This window comes from Notothenia coriiceps, unplaced genomic scaffold, assembly GCF_000735185.1.
Source record: "Notothenia coriiceps isolate Sejong01 unplaced genomic scaffold, NC01 NC01_scaffold00029547, whole genome shotgun sequence".
In the NCBI taxonomy this organism is placed as follows: domain Eukaryota; kingdom Metazoa; phylum Chordata; class Actinopteri; order Perciformes; family Nototheniidae; genus Notothenia; species Notothenia coriiceps.
The window spans coordinates 30,770-44,692 of record NW_011362248.1 but is presented as its reverse complement, the minus strand read 5'-3'; positions in this window follow the sequence as shown (position 1 = coordinate 44,692).

The following is a 13,923-nucleotide window of genomic DNA, read 5'->3' as shown; positions in this document are numbered from 1 at the left end:
CATGCACCGCGACATTGAAGGAGGGTTTTCGTCGCTTCTTCGTACCAACAGTAACCAACGGGAAGACAAATAAGAGGAGCCACCCCCCGGCTCTCCTTGGCCCGTCTCAAAAAAGCGGTCGTTGGTCGCCTATTTTCACGTCAGTTTATCCAGAAGAAACGAATAAATAACTCGAAATTTAGTTTCTTATTTGCTGAGATATATTACATTATTATTTTATGTGCCTCCGGAGAGAAAAAGAGGGAGAGACAGAGTACCGTCGTCGACTAGGTCATTACTCACTTGGCTGTCATTTTTAATTGTGTATAAATATTATCACAATCCATCAAACTCTCCATTAAATTTATTCGCGATACCACTACTAGACTGAACTTCACACACAAAACGAGGCAAGTGGTGACGTAGTGTCGCCCTCCTCGACTCCACTCGTCTCGACGCACGGAGGCAGGACAGTCTAATCTGAAGTGAGCGTAATACAGGTATAGCTCCTTTTCTATTTATTAGACTTAAGTCACACGTCAAATGAATGAAAATGCGCCCCCACTCGTCGTCTCCACCCCTCTCCGCCCCGATAACGCAGTAGTAATAGGTCTTTTACTAGCATATCCCGCGTGTGTGCCTCGGCAACCTGGGGGTCGGGTCTCGCAAGGCATTCGGCAAGATAGGTGGAAACTTGGAATTCTATCCAGACCAGACAAATTATTTCGTTTTAGACGGGTGAAAATATAGACATCTTAAACAATTTAATTCCGGGGCCGGTGTGCTCCTGCTTTTGCCAGCAAACGCAATGGACAATATCACAGTATAATCTGGCGCAAGCCGGTGTGCTCCTGTTGGCTTATACTGTATTTGTTGACGCCTTTGCCTATTGCCCAGGGGTTCCACCTATCTTGCACGTATGTGTTGCGAGGACCCCCCCAGGTTGCCGAGGCACACACGCGGGATATGCGTACCCGCGCCCTTCCCCACCGACTCCCGCGACGTCGTGGGGGATCGCCCGTCCGACGTCGTGGGGACAGACTGAATCGCCGTCCGTCCTCGAACAGACTTAATTAATAAACTGCCCAATCGCGAGGGCGACAGTACTTAAATAATAAACTGCAATGACGACGAGGGCGAGCATGCAAGTATTAGTACAGGCTCCTGCATATGTACTGCAGCTTCTCCAGCGGTTGGAGCTAAACGGAGCTAAACGGAGCTGTCTCGTGTTGACAGACACTATCCGGTGAATATTGCGTGTGGACGGAAGCTTTTTTGCGATTGCGTTTGCGATAATCCTATGCGTTTAGCCGTATGCGTCCTTGTGTGGCCGGGGCCTAAAAGAATCTTCAAATTATACAGGAAATCATAGCTTGCTCAAAAGCTACCAGAGGCATCAAAAGTGACCGATGTATTGCATGTATTGCAGTGATTGAGTCAGCCAGCTGAATAAAAACTCTTAACCTGCCAGTCAAACAGGGTAATTAAATCCAAAGAGACTGTCATAATGCAGAATTGTTAGCTACCATACACTGAAAAGTAGACATGCAACTAGAGGGCTGCTTTACTTCTATCCAACAAACTCCATATTTGAACCTATGGCCTATTTGATGTTTTTATAACACTTCAAGGGGATAAATAAAGCTATCTGTTTAACTCTCTTTGTTTTGCTGTGGAGACACTAAACCCAAATCCAGAGCCCTGAGGTGCTTTTAACTGAGTGCCATGTCTGTGCTTAATAAGGGTGGCGGTAAAAATGGGGCACAGTGGAAAGTGTAATCTCTCTCGAAGAGACTGGGCTTCTATGTATCTTATAATGACTTGCTCTTTGTTTTCTAATGATAACACGTTTGTTAGATGTTGTGTTCAGAGCAAACACCCTTGTTCTCTTCCGAAATATACAAGCCTGTAGAATCACATGGTGGAAGATGTGAATACTAACCACTACTACATCCTTTATTGGTTAGTAAAAGGAAGCATTAAGTTGGTGTGCATGATGTAAATCTTTTCCGGTTTCCTAAAAAAATAAAGAGGAAGCAGAGACGGAAAAAGTGCATCAGCTTCCTCATTTTGACTTTGACCGAAAGTAACCCCGGGATAGATCTGCAGCTGATAACCAGTGTTAGTTGTGGGTGTCAATCCAACTGCAACATGTCTCAACATCTCTCCAGTTAGTTCCTCTGTAGAGCTGATGACATTGCTTGCTGCTCTTACATATCACCACCCTCCCTCTGATAAATAAGCACAACTAAGTATACAGGCATGTATGCATAAACGCTTGCAGGAGCTGACAAGCAGGATGAGAGGGGGGGGGTGGAAGGTTTGTCCGATAGTAACCTCAGCACAGAGAATGAAGGAGCATAGGAGGTTTGTCCGATAGTAACCCCGGCACAAATGTTGGAGCAAAGCAGGATAGGAGGGGGTGGTGTAGGATACGGACTGCCTATATTTATATCTGGACTGCAAAATGTGTCTGCCCGGTATCTGAAGGCAAATAACGAATGCTTGCCCTTAAAATGCATCTGTTTTGGTAACATCAACCTTTCCGTATGCGGAAATAACTGCGCGAGAGACACGATTTCCTTGTTTTGAATCTGTAATACATTTTCTTTGGCAAAAAACATCGAATGAAATGAATATACGATGGGAAACATTTCTCGAAAATGTCATAAAACACGATAAGCAGAACAAAACGACCTCGGCAGCAAGAATTGTAAGATAAATATTGTTTTGGCGTACTCCTCCAGCTTGCAACGTCGGCACTTATGTGGCTTTCATGTACTGTCGGGAATATTGTAAACGAACACGAAGCTGCAAAAGCCAAGCAATAACAGACAATCAACTGCTAGCTTGACATAACAATGTAAAGTGTTACGTCATGTCTATGATTGACGATCACTTTGGCTATTAGTTGTCAAGTAGTTTAATTGTTTTAAATAAACGCATACATTTATGCAATTTTCTCAAGTGGAATGGCAAAGACACACTTAATTGTTAGTATACTTGCCTTTTTCATATTGTAGAATGATCATAAAGTGCTTTTTTCATTTTTCAATTCATGCACGTGACATGTAGACATTAAAATACGTGTCTGTCTTTATCAAAACACTTTTAATCTGTGTAAGTGGTAGAAGTCTTTCTTTTAACTGATTCACTGTTCACCGTCTAACTCAACTAAGACCCCTCTCTGTGTGAGTTTTTTTGTAAGAAGCTGACATCCCCTAAAAAAAAAATCTCACGTTTCAATTACTTTCATTAGATTTTTCGACCAAGTGAAATGTAATTGTTTTACAGAAATTACACCGGCAACCAGGATTAACGAGCTCTTGAACAGCCCTTGAACGCACCGTGGTTTGACCGCTTGTTACCTCGTGCTGCAGCCATCAGAGAACTGGGTGAAAGGGGAATGATGATGTCACTGCCTGGGTATGGAGGAATGAGGAGAAGAATTAAGACTTTGGAGCTACTGGAAATGGTTACTGGGCAGAAATAGAGCAGCAAAGAAGCTGATTATTGTGAATGTATTTCCTTTTAAGTATTTTATGTCTGAGAGCAGCTTTTCAATGGATCTTCCATCAAGTGAAATGCTTTAACAGATAGTTTTGGAGGAACTGCATTTCAGATTCTCCTATTACATCACCATTAAAACACTGATGTTTCCTTTGACTTGTGTTAATCCACAGTGATTTCATATTTAAAATGATTGGTTTGTATCATACAGAGGTCTCGAGTATATTTTCAGACGATCTAGAGCAGGGGTGTCAAACTCAATTTCATTGCGGGCCGCATTGCATTAGGGTTGCACTCAAAGGGCCGGTTGTAACTTTAAGACTATATACAAATACATATATAAATATATATATATATAAAATAATGTATTATATACATTATTGCCTCTGAATTGGATTATTATCGGATAGGGTAATAACTTCCTAATGAACTACATCTCAAAGCACAAGTCTAGGGCAAGTAATAGCAAGTCTCTTCAGTGCGCATGTCACAAAACAAGATGCATCGTGGGATATGTAGTTTATGCGCGACGTGCTTCTGTAAAGCGGCATGTAACCGACGTAGACGTATTATATTCTTTGCAAGCTCTTGCGGGCCACAGAAAATTAGGTTGCGGGACGGATTTGGCGCCCGGGCCCTGAGTTTGACACCCCTGATCTAGAAGAAGAAGAAAGACAGATCCCTTGGTAATCTATATTCTAAACGGGCTTTACTACTTCATAGTTAAATATATTTAGTGATTTTAAAAACAACATTAATACAGGGGCCCATGTCTACAACACTACTGTAAATCTTGTTGGCCTCCCATGAAAAATGTTGAAAAACACTGCCTTGGCTGAGTCTAATCGCTGACCTTTGGTTAGGATGTTCATGACTTTCCCTCCTTCATGCATTCTTCATTTTATGGGTGACTTTGAAGGTATAGCTATAGCCTATCACATTACCCAGGTCTCTTTATGTAAAACAATCTTATTTAGCACGACTTCAGGGAAAAGTACAACATTATTTTACAGACACACTAGTTTAAACCTATTCAATCTGTTATTCAGTTTTGATGCAACTCTTAATCTATACAGTCACATATTGTGCTCTGAACATTTCACGGGTTATATTAAGTCTATTTATTCCTCTTTAACAAGGGAAATGCACAATGGATACAAACAATCTTATAGTTTTGAAAATGTATGTAACTGTTCCTTGTGTCCAAGCAGCTCCTAAAGCACTTTGTGTTCACAGATGATGTAAATGTTGAGCAGCAGTTTAGCGTGACCTGTGAACACACTTCAGATAAAAATTGCTGTGTTTTGTTCAGCAATTTGTTTCAGATTTATGCGGACACAGTGCAATACATTAACCCCCTCCTCCACAGACTTATACTCACATGTCACTCTCTCTTGTCCCCTCAGATATGACTGGTTAGCTTGTGTGTGGGTTTGTGTATGTGTGTGTGTGCGTTTTTGTGATTTTAACTATATGTGTGTATTTGTTTACGTTCTGTTGCTCTAGAGCTGTTGACTGTAGGTTGTGTTGACATCAGCAAACATCCTCTTTCCTTCGGGAATATGTGTCAAAGTGCAAAGTCTTCAAAACAGTCATGTGGTCTAAGTCAATGCTTAAAGAAATACCCAACATATAAGCTTATAACGCATAACGCTAAAACAGTTGGAAGTTAGTAGTCATTTTCTTAAAGTAATAAATGATTACATTGCATTATCTACAGTGGCACTACCAGAAAAGGTCTAATCTCAAGTAGCCCTGATTAAGCACTACCAGAGTCATCATGCAATCTAGCAGAGTTAAATGGGACGAAGCCCTTGTTAATGTTATTAATTTTTTTGCGCTTTTCCTGCTATGACATGACAAGATGATCTGCTGTGTAAAAGGTTGTTAATCCCCACTGGGATTACTAGGTCCCTGCATTACACAGCAAATTCATTTGGAATTGGTTGAAAATAAAAGCTTTTACATAAAAAGCAACAGACAATTACTTTATCAAATGTTTTGTGTATTAGAAAAAAAAAATGTAATAGGAGTAGGACCCAGGCAAACAACATTACATCAATATAAAGTAAATACAAATATATTGTTCTGAGAAAAACTTCAATATACTGTAAATGAGACAATATCAGTGTGAAAGGAAAGCTATATAAGTAATGTGTAGTGTACAGTAAATCACTATCTTCCTTTTTTATCAACTACCTTTAAACCTTTTCTCAGGGTGAAATGATATCAGTAGTTTTGTAATATTATCTGAACGGTTATTTTGATTTTTTCTCTTGGTGTGTAAAGTTTTACTGTGGCTATATTGTGACTTCTCATTGCCACAACCAAATGACGCCCCCCTAGGATGGTACATTTTCTAAGTTACTTTTATTTCACCTTTGAAAACAGGCTGTGTAATTTACTATATTTAACATATTATTTATGTATCATATTAATGGTTAGCAGGACCCTGCATTCTCTGTTTCTTAAATCTAAAACAGATCAAACTAGCTTATCATGTGCGTTGCAGTTAACCTCAAGATGTTGTTTCAAAAATCAATTTGGCAGACCGATAAATACTAAGTTGCATATAATGCAGAGTTTAGACAAGGTGAAAGTTGTTTTGCATGCAGTGTGTTCAATAATGCATTAATACAGTGCTTTCAGTGGGAGACTATTCTGAAGCTATAACTCTGTGTGTATAGGTCATCTGCTAGAGTTTATGTATTATTGAGTGTGTTTGCATCCACTGAAAATGTCACTGATTTGCATTTTAAATGTTGTTACTCAGAGGTTGACCATTTATGACAAGAACTCTTCTGTGATGTTCTGTGATGAACTTTTTCCATGAAAACACGTTCATAACTTTCATTTGTTGTGTTAAAACACAACCAAAAGCCCTGCAAGAAAAACATCTTTACCACGTACATTGCTGCAAAAAGAGAAAACACAACCAAAAACAGAAAAATACAGTGATATGAAGTTGTTGTTAAACCAAATGTAAAACAAATGAACATAACTCTGTTTTTTATCTGGCCATTTCATTGAAAATGACTAACTATCTCTTTTATTCTGCAGTTTCTTTGTGTATTGCACAATGTGCTTGATTTGTGCCAGCTAAAAGGAATGGGAAGCTGTGTGTATCCAAAGTGAAGCAATGTAGAAATGACTATTTGCAACATCAGTGGTGTTCTTGCAATTGGAATGAGTAAAGGATAATGGGGGGAAGTTGCACATAGCGCAACAAAAAAACACAATTTACTGGCAGGGAGAGACTGGGCGAGGGCCTGTTGGCAGGAGGCATTACTTTACATTACATTATATTGTGTGTGTGGACTTCAAGGTATTTTTTAACAGCTTTATATTTGAACTCTACACTGTTTTTGCCTCATTGTGCTCCACAATTTTGGACCAAATTTGAACCTTAAGAGATCTTTGTTCACATTTCAGAAACACTAAACTGGGCCACTTCTACAGTAACTTCACATCATCACTGTTGCCATTTCTACACTGTAGCTTATGTGCATATCACATTACAACCTTTGAATCTTGAATCTTGAATCTTGTTGATAATAATAGGTTTCGTGTTTAAAAACCTGTTGCTGCATGTCAGAAACATATTTTAAGTGGACTTGAACATTAAATCGGGGTTACCAAGCCCGGAGAAAAATCTGTTTTAGAAGTTTTTTCGCTTATTTTTCTTTTTTTACTGTCAATCTCTTTCTGTCTTCCATTCTTTGCATCTGTCTTTAATTTATATATCAACTGTCAGCCATCTTGGGATCTTGGGTTGCTGTGTTTGTCAAATTACTCCTTCCCTCTTTACTCTGCCCCTCTCGCTCTGCTCCATAGTTGTCCCATATTTTTCTTTCTCTATTTCTGCTGCCGTGGTTGTTTTCTCTTGTCCTGGGCCCAGTTTGATTCTGCTGATTAAACTACATGTTTAAGTCCCATGCAAGTTGTTCATGCACGCACGCACGCGCGCGCGTGCACACACACACACACACGCGCGTGCACACACACACACACACACACACACACACACACACACACACACACACACACACACACACGCACGAGAGGTCATGTCATGTTCAGAAATCACTGGGAGCATTTAGGAAATCTAAATGTGATAACAATTGAATTGCTCTGTCAGTCCGTCAGTCTTGTTTCTCACATGACCTCAAAGGATTAATCTTCCAAATGTGTGAGTGTGTCTCTGGACGGCAAAAGAGCACTGAGTACTCAACAGAGGAAAAACAACCAGGTTAAACATCTTATTAAAACATAAACAAATGGAAGAATTACACATGCTCGTACAGTACATCCTAATGAACACAGCATTTTCTTGTAGGAGTGTATTGGACACACACACACACACACACACACACACACACACACACACACACACACACACACACACACACACACACACACACACACACACACACACACACACACACACAGATTATACTGCAAAGCTCTGCTGTAGATCCCAAAGAGAACGCATGGCTATTTTCGACACTGTGGAGGACTTAATACCCTGTGAGAGAGAGACAGTATATTGACGTGTAGAATAACACAGACAATTTTCTCTGGACTGATGGAGATTATGGGATGTTGCTGGTAGGATCCTTTGCATGGTGACAGGGCAAGACAAATCAAATATTAAGGAACATTTTATGAAATAGCTTTGACAGGAAAATTGATGCAACTCATGTCTTTTTACACATTTTTTGTTTCAGTGTGCAGCTTAAAGATGTGAGTGCAGGTAAAACAGCTGGCCTGAATCTTTCCAAATGTAAATACAATCTGCCGACTAGCACAGTTTATCTTATCTTGTTGGTTCAATCTGTACAAAAGTGTTAAAAATAGAAATAAATAAATAAGCTCTTACACAAGACTGGTATGGATTTGCTCAAACATTCTCACCAAGAAAGCGAATGAAACTATTCCTCTATGGTTAAATTAGATTATACTACAAAGCAGTGCTTCGCACATGAACATGTGTCCCATTATGGAAGAAAATTATTTTAGGAATGAAAAAGAGTATGGCAAGGGTATTCAAATGCAAATACAGAGCCAAACGATCCATGAGCTTCCTGCAGTGACCTCGAAGGCAACGGAAAAAAGCAGGAAGATGATAAGAAGATAAGGCGAAGAAAAAATATGAAGAAGAGAATATTAAAGAGAAGGAGATGCCCAGCGCAACAAAGCGAGATTGCAAAAGATAAAACAGGTACAAAAATAGAGATACACAGAAGAAAAGCGTGACAAATGAGAGAAAAGAGCGAGAGTGTATGTATCATAAAGGTGAAAAGGGAGAAAAAAGGGGGAGCAAAGCAGCTGGTATGGTGATTTTTTGGTCATGTGAGTTTGGGTTAGACATAAATCTGTCATGTCATAGTTTTGTCCAGGGAAGAGGTCAAGTTCAAGCTTAAATGAAAATTAAATAAACTCACCAGGGTTCATTTGTATTCTACAGCCACATCATGAAAGTATGAAAATGGATGAAATTCAATGAATGTCTAGACTAAAAATATGCATTTGCTAATACACGTTCTGTCTCAAAAGTCAAATATCTTTGGAATTGGATATAAAAAAATTGGCAGAAGTCTGACAGTGACTCATAACCTCAACAGTCATGCAAGCACTTATTTTAACGGGATTAGGTCTTTTTTCTTAGGAAGTCGCCGATGTCTCATTGTGAAACCTGTTCAGACCAGACTGAAAGAAAATGTAAGAAATACAAGATATAAGTTTTGTTTTTGATGTGATCTCACATTCAGTGTCAGAAATCACAGATACCTCTTAGCACTTTAAGTGTTATTGTCAGCTGCTTATCTGAAACCACAAGTGTTAGCTATCACCAGTGCTTGAATTGGGATAAAAAAAGGTGCCAGTTCTCTAAATCAGCAACTGTTTCAAGTCAATTTATTTATACAGCCCAAAAACAAGAATTTGGCTCAAAGTCATAATAGTATATCCTATAATGATTTATCGATGATGATGATAATTGAAGTTAAAAGCATCAATCTGGTGCACTTTGAGAGCAAAATGAAGAGATCTATGGATACATCTCTCAACATCCATATGAAACAGAACTGTAAACAGATTTTCTATTTCTTTATGGATATTTTACAAATCACTCCCCTTTTAAACTCTATTCTTGTTTTACTTTTATAGTATTTCATTTTTAGTGAGTTACTCAGATGAGTACCAGGAGACAGCGTTTGGTACTCTGGTACAATTGTGGTGAAGGCATCTGAGTTAGATGTATTTGAACCGAAATGTCTACAGGCAGAGCAGAAGATGGTATATTTTTTACAAGAAATTCCAGCTAATCTCTGTTTTTAAACCATGGCTGCAAAATGAGCTCCTTTCCCGTACAGGCGAGTTGGCAACTTGTTTAAATATACCTGGGCAGGGTCTGTTTTGCCGAGGTCGTCTGGCACTTGCGTGTTTGGGGCGACGAAGACTGCTGCTCCGGGGGCGAGGCGGGCAAAGCGGCGGCGGCACCTCATGACGCATCTACTGAGTATCGCCGTACCGGCACCGTGCCGGTACTCAGTGAGAAGTAATGGTACCAGATGGGTAAAAATCAGAAGTCCCGGTACTGCGTACCGGTGAGTACCGGCCCAATTCAAGCACTGGCTATCACATTGATGACTATCACATTAATAAAGGCTCTGCTGTATCTAATTGTGCCTGTGAGCAATGATTGGATCAGCTAAATGGAATTCAGCCATCATGGTTTTGTTTGTTTTTACCTCTGATTGTCCTATGTGAGAACATTTAGTGAGTTGAATTTCAATTTAACATTTTTAAATGAAATCTTTTTTTTTTAAAAGAAGAATCTTAGTGTTGATTTGCTGTTAAAGTGAATTTGGTAGTAGCTTGATTAAGCATTATAATTCCAAACAAATTGTTAAATATCTGCATTCATAATCTGTATCCAACATAATTCTTGACAGGAGAAAAACTTAATTGCATCTGAACTATTGCTTCTACATATTTATTAAATGTTGTTCCCCTCCAATATATCACATGTGTTGCTCACAGCGTTTCCTGTGATTACTCATTACGTGTATAAGGGCCACAGCTTCTTTGTCTCAGCTGGTCTGTCTGGTCTGAAAGACAATGTTAAAATGTAAGACTGTTTAAGACTTTGAATGTGTTCTACCTGATAAGCCAACTTCTGTGCATTTTTGTTTTATTTGTGGATGTACACAAGTATGTGTTTCTGTATTTCTTGGTCAATTTTTTCTTATATAATGAATCCTTTCCAAAGTCACCAGGGTCTCTGACTGCGAAGTGACTCATCCTCTCCTCGTGGACAGTAGCAGCAGAAAGCTGGACTCCAGCGCCATCTCCTGTACAGTCTGTGGAAGAGCAATTCTGAAAGACAAAAATGAACACATTGTTTTTTTTTTTATTAACTTGGTTTGTTTGCATGGTCATGTGTTTTATATGTTTTTATTACGTGTATGTTATATATATGCTGTTCTTTTTTATCTGCAGATCCATGTAACTTTTCTTTAAACTTGAATGTATGAGGGGAAAGTTGCCACTGTATTGAAATATGGGAAAATTGGGTTCATAATTCTCAGCCCCTGCAATTTAACCATTCAAATGTTCAACATACAAATCCTCAGTATCTTCAACGGACATGCTGAGTCAAAACAATGCTGCTAAAAATAAAATACACACAAATGTGACCCGCAAAACTCTAAATATTCTGCTTAAATGTTTTCTCAAGTTTCTGTAAATACATGCCAATGTCATGTATACAATATATCGCTGCAACACTATTGGTACAACATTAATTCATGTATAGCAGGGGTGCCCAACCTTTTTTGAACCGAGAGCTACTTTTAAAGTTGCCAGTCTGCCGAGATCTACCAGTCCAAATAGAGAGGCGTAGCCATTACTGGCAGCCTACTACCAGGTAAATACACACTTCTACTAGTATAAAACTGACCTTAATACTTCATAAAATACTTCAGATCCTTTATCTTACCTCTTTCTAATCCACACACAAGTATTTAACTGAAGTTACACAACAGTGTTGTTGATACAGAGTTGGAGTGTATTCACACGTCACATACTACAGTGGGTAATGTTTTCAAGAGACATTGAACAGTGCTGCCACATATGACACAGGGAAAAAAGAGAAGACACTGAACCCTTTCTTTGCCATTATATAAAAATAGTGTTGCTTCAAAAGTATAAATTAGGCTTACTAATAAGACAACTCAGATCTGAAGCTACACAGGAAGTTTAATAAAAAATACAAAATGAATAGAATAGAATCAAACCCTTTGCTTTTTAGTAGAGTACACAAATAAATGCCTTTAAAATAGGATGCAAGCAACACTAGTTTCTTAACCTGTATTGATAATAGACTATAATCAATTTAAACAAGAAAAATCATTCTTATACCATTTTGTACAATAATTATATTGAATAGGTTCAAACAAACTAAAACTTACAGCTGATTAATAACGGTATCTAACTTGAGTTTTTATTATATCAAAAACCTGTTGAAATGCTACTGATATTTTTGCTGTCCCCCAAAAGTGTGTCGGCAGCCTTCAGGAATGCTTCTTTCACAACTTCGCCGTCTTTGAAAGACTTCATGTGTTTCTCAAGAACGTGACTGACACGATAAGGTGCTATGGTAGCAGCCTTGCTCTTGTTGTTGGGCCTGGTGAAAATGGACTGCTGTGCATTTAGCTGTTCTTTCAGGTCCCTCAACTTTTGGGAGCGTAGGGCAGAATTAGGAGGGAATTCCGTCTCGTAGCATTTGTGCACTGTTTTGAAATGCCGCTCCTAAATTACCCTTCTTCGATAAAGCTACGCTCGCATTGCAGATGAGACAGATGGACTTTGAATTGGAATAGATACAAAAATAGTCATCCTCCCACTCGGAGTGAAAATTATATATTTTGGGCTTTTTTGCTTCTGTCAATTGTGGTCTTGTGTGTGTGCGGACTGTCACTCCTGTTTTCACCGACAACGTCAGCAAACTAGTGCCACTGCCCACCAGCCAGCCCCCGATACATGGGGTCACGCCAATCACAAAGCTTTGATGCGTTCAAGTGCATTATTCTGGCACAAGAAGATTACGTTATAGGACATTAACGATAAAACTGAATATTGTTGTTCTATTTTTAGACACATCGCGATCGACTGGATCTCCCCGCTGATCGACCACGACTGGTTGGCCCCCTGTCTTAGACATTCTTGAAGTAATAATGTGTTGTTCCTTTGTGCAACGTTTTAATTAAGATGATTCATCATAACTATCACACATCAGTATACAAAAACAATCTATTTCAAACAATTTTATGATATCCTAGAGATTAAAGTAACTACGTATTTTCATTTACACTGTTACACTATATACAACTACCAATTGTATGTAGATAATGTACAGTCAGTGTATGTTGTGAAGGACATGAAGTGAGTCAGCAGGTATTGTGACTCACTGAGTAACGGAGTTGGTGTGTGGGGGTCCAACAATAAAGCACATGTAGGTAATTTGAGTGTGTAGCCAAGTCGGTGTGACATACTGGGATACATTCCAGGATGCTAAGGAGGTGTGGACACTGTCTCCCGATAGACCTCCTTCACCACGCTTTCTTTGCCATCCTAACGGACAAAAAAAGCAACTTGTGTTCCTAAGCTTTTCTAAGAAATTGGAGGAGGGTACGAGAGTTAACGATATAGACATAAAAGCTCGGACTGGAGTCATAAACAATCAGAAGGCATACCGCTCAGTAGCACATTTCTAGTTTTCCCATCCTGACCACGTAGATGCTGCTGTCAGGCTGCCCGGCCTGAAGGCGTACTCCCCTGTGGTACTGCACAAACACCATGTGTTACACGAGCTCAGGAAGGAGGGCTTCTCAAAGGTATGACCCAGCACACGCCTGAGCAGGCGGAGGTTAGGGTCATGGTGACTAATCAGTAATGATAATGTTTCAAATGCTTTTTCTTATTATGTGTGCTATTGAAGGGATGTTCCATGAACACAGTTTGCTAGGTAACTGCAAAGCTCAAAGGCATGTTCGTGCCTACAGGAGTTGCCCATCATCAAGTAATTCACCTCTGTTAGTGTACAACCAGATTGGGGTGTACCGCATTACAAAGTACATAATAATAATAATATTGTTTTGCCGGTACCGGAGTAGTGTAACCGCTTTACTTTTATAATTTCAGTAATCACACTACCAGTTACTAACATTGCCCGGACACGCGTTACTTCGGTGTACTTACACAATCCGTCATATTCACAGACAGGACAAGAGGGGTTTCCGCCGGCGGATTTACTATGTACGTTCATCTGCGCGTCCACATCTCCGCCGTGCAGTGCTGCATAAACATGGCTGAGTCAGCGATACTTCGAGGCGGTGGAAGGTGATGCCCATTATTTGAGGTTTGTCTGAA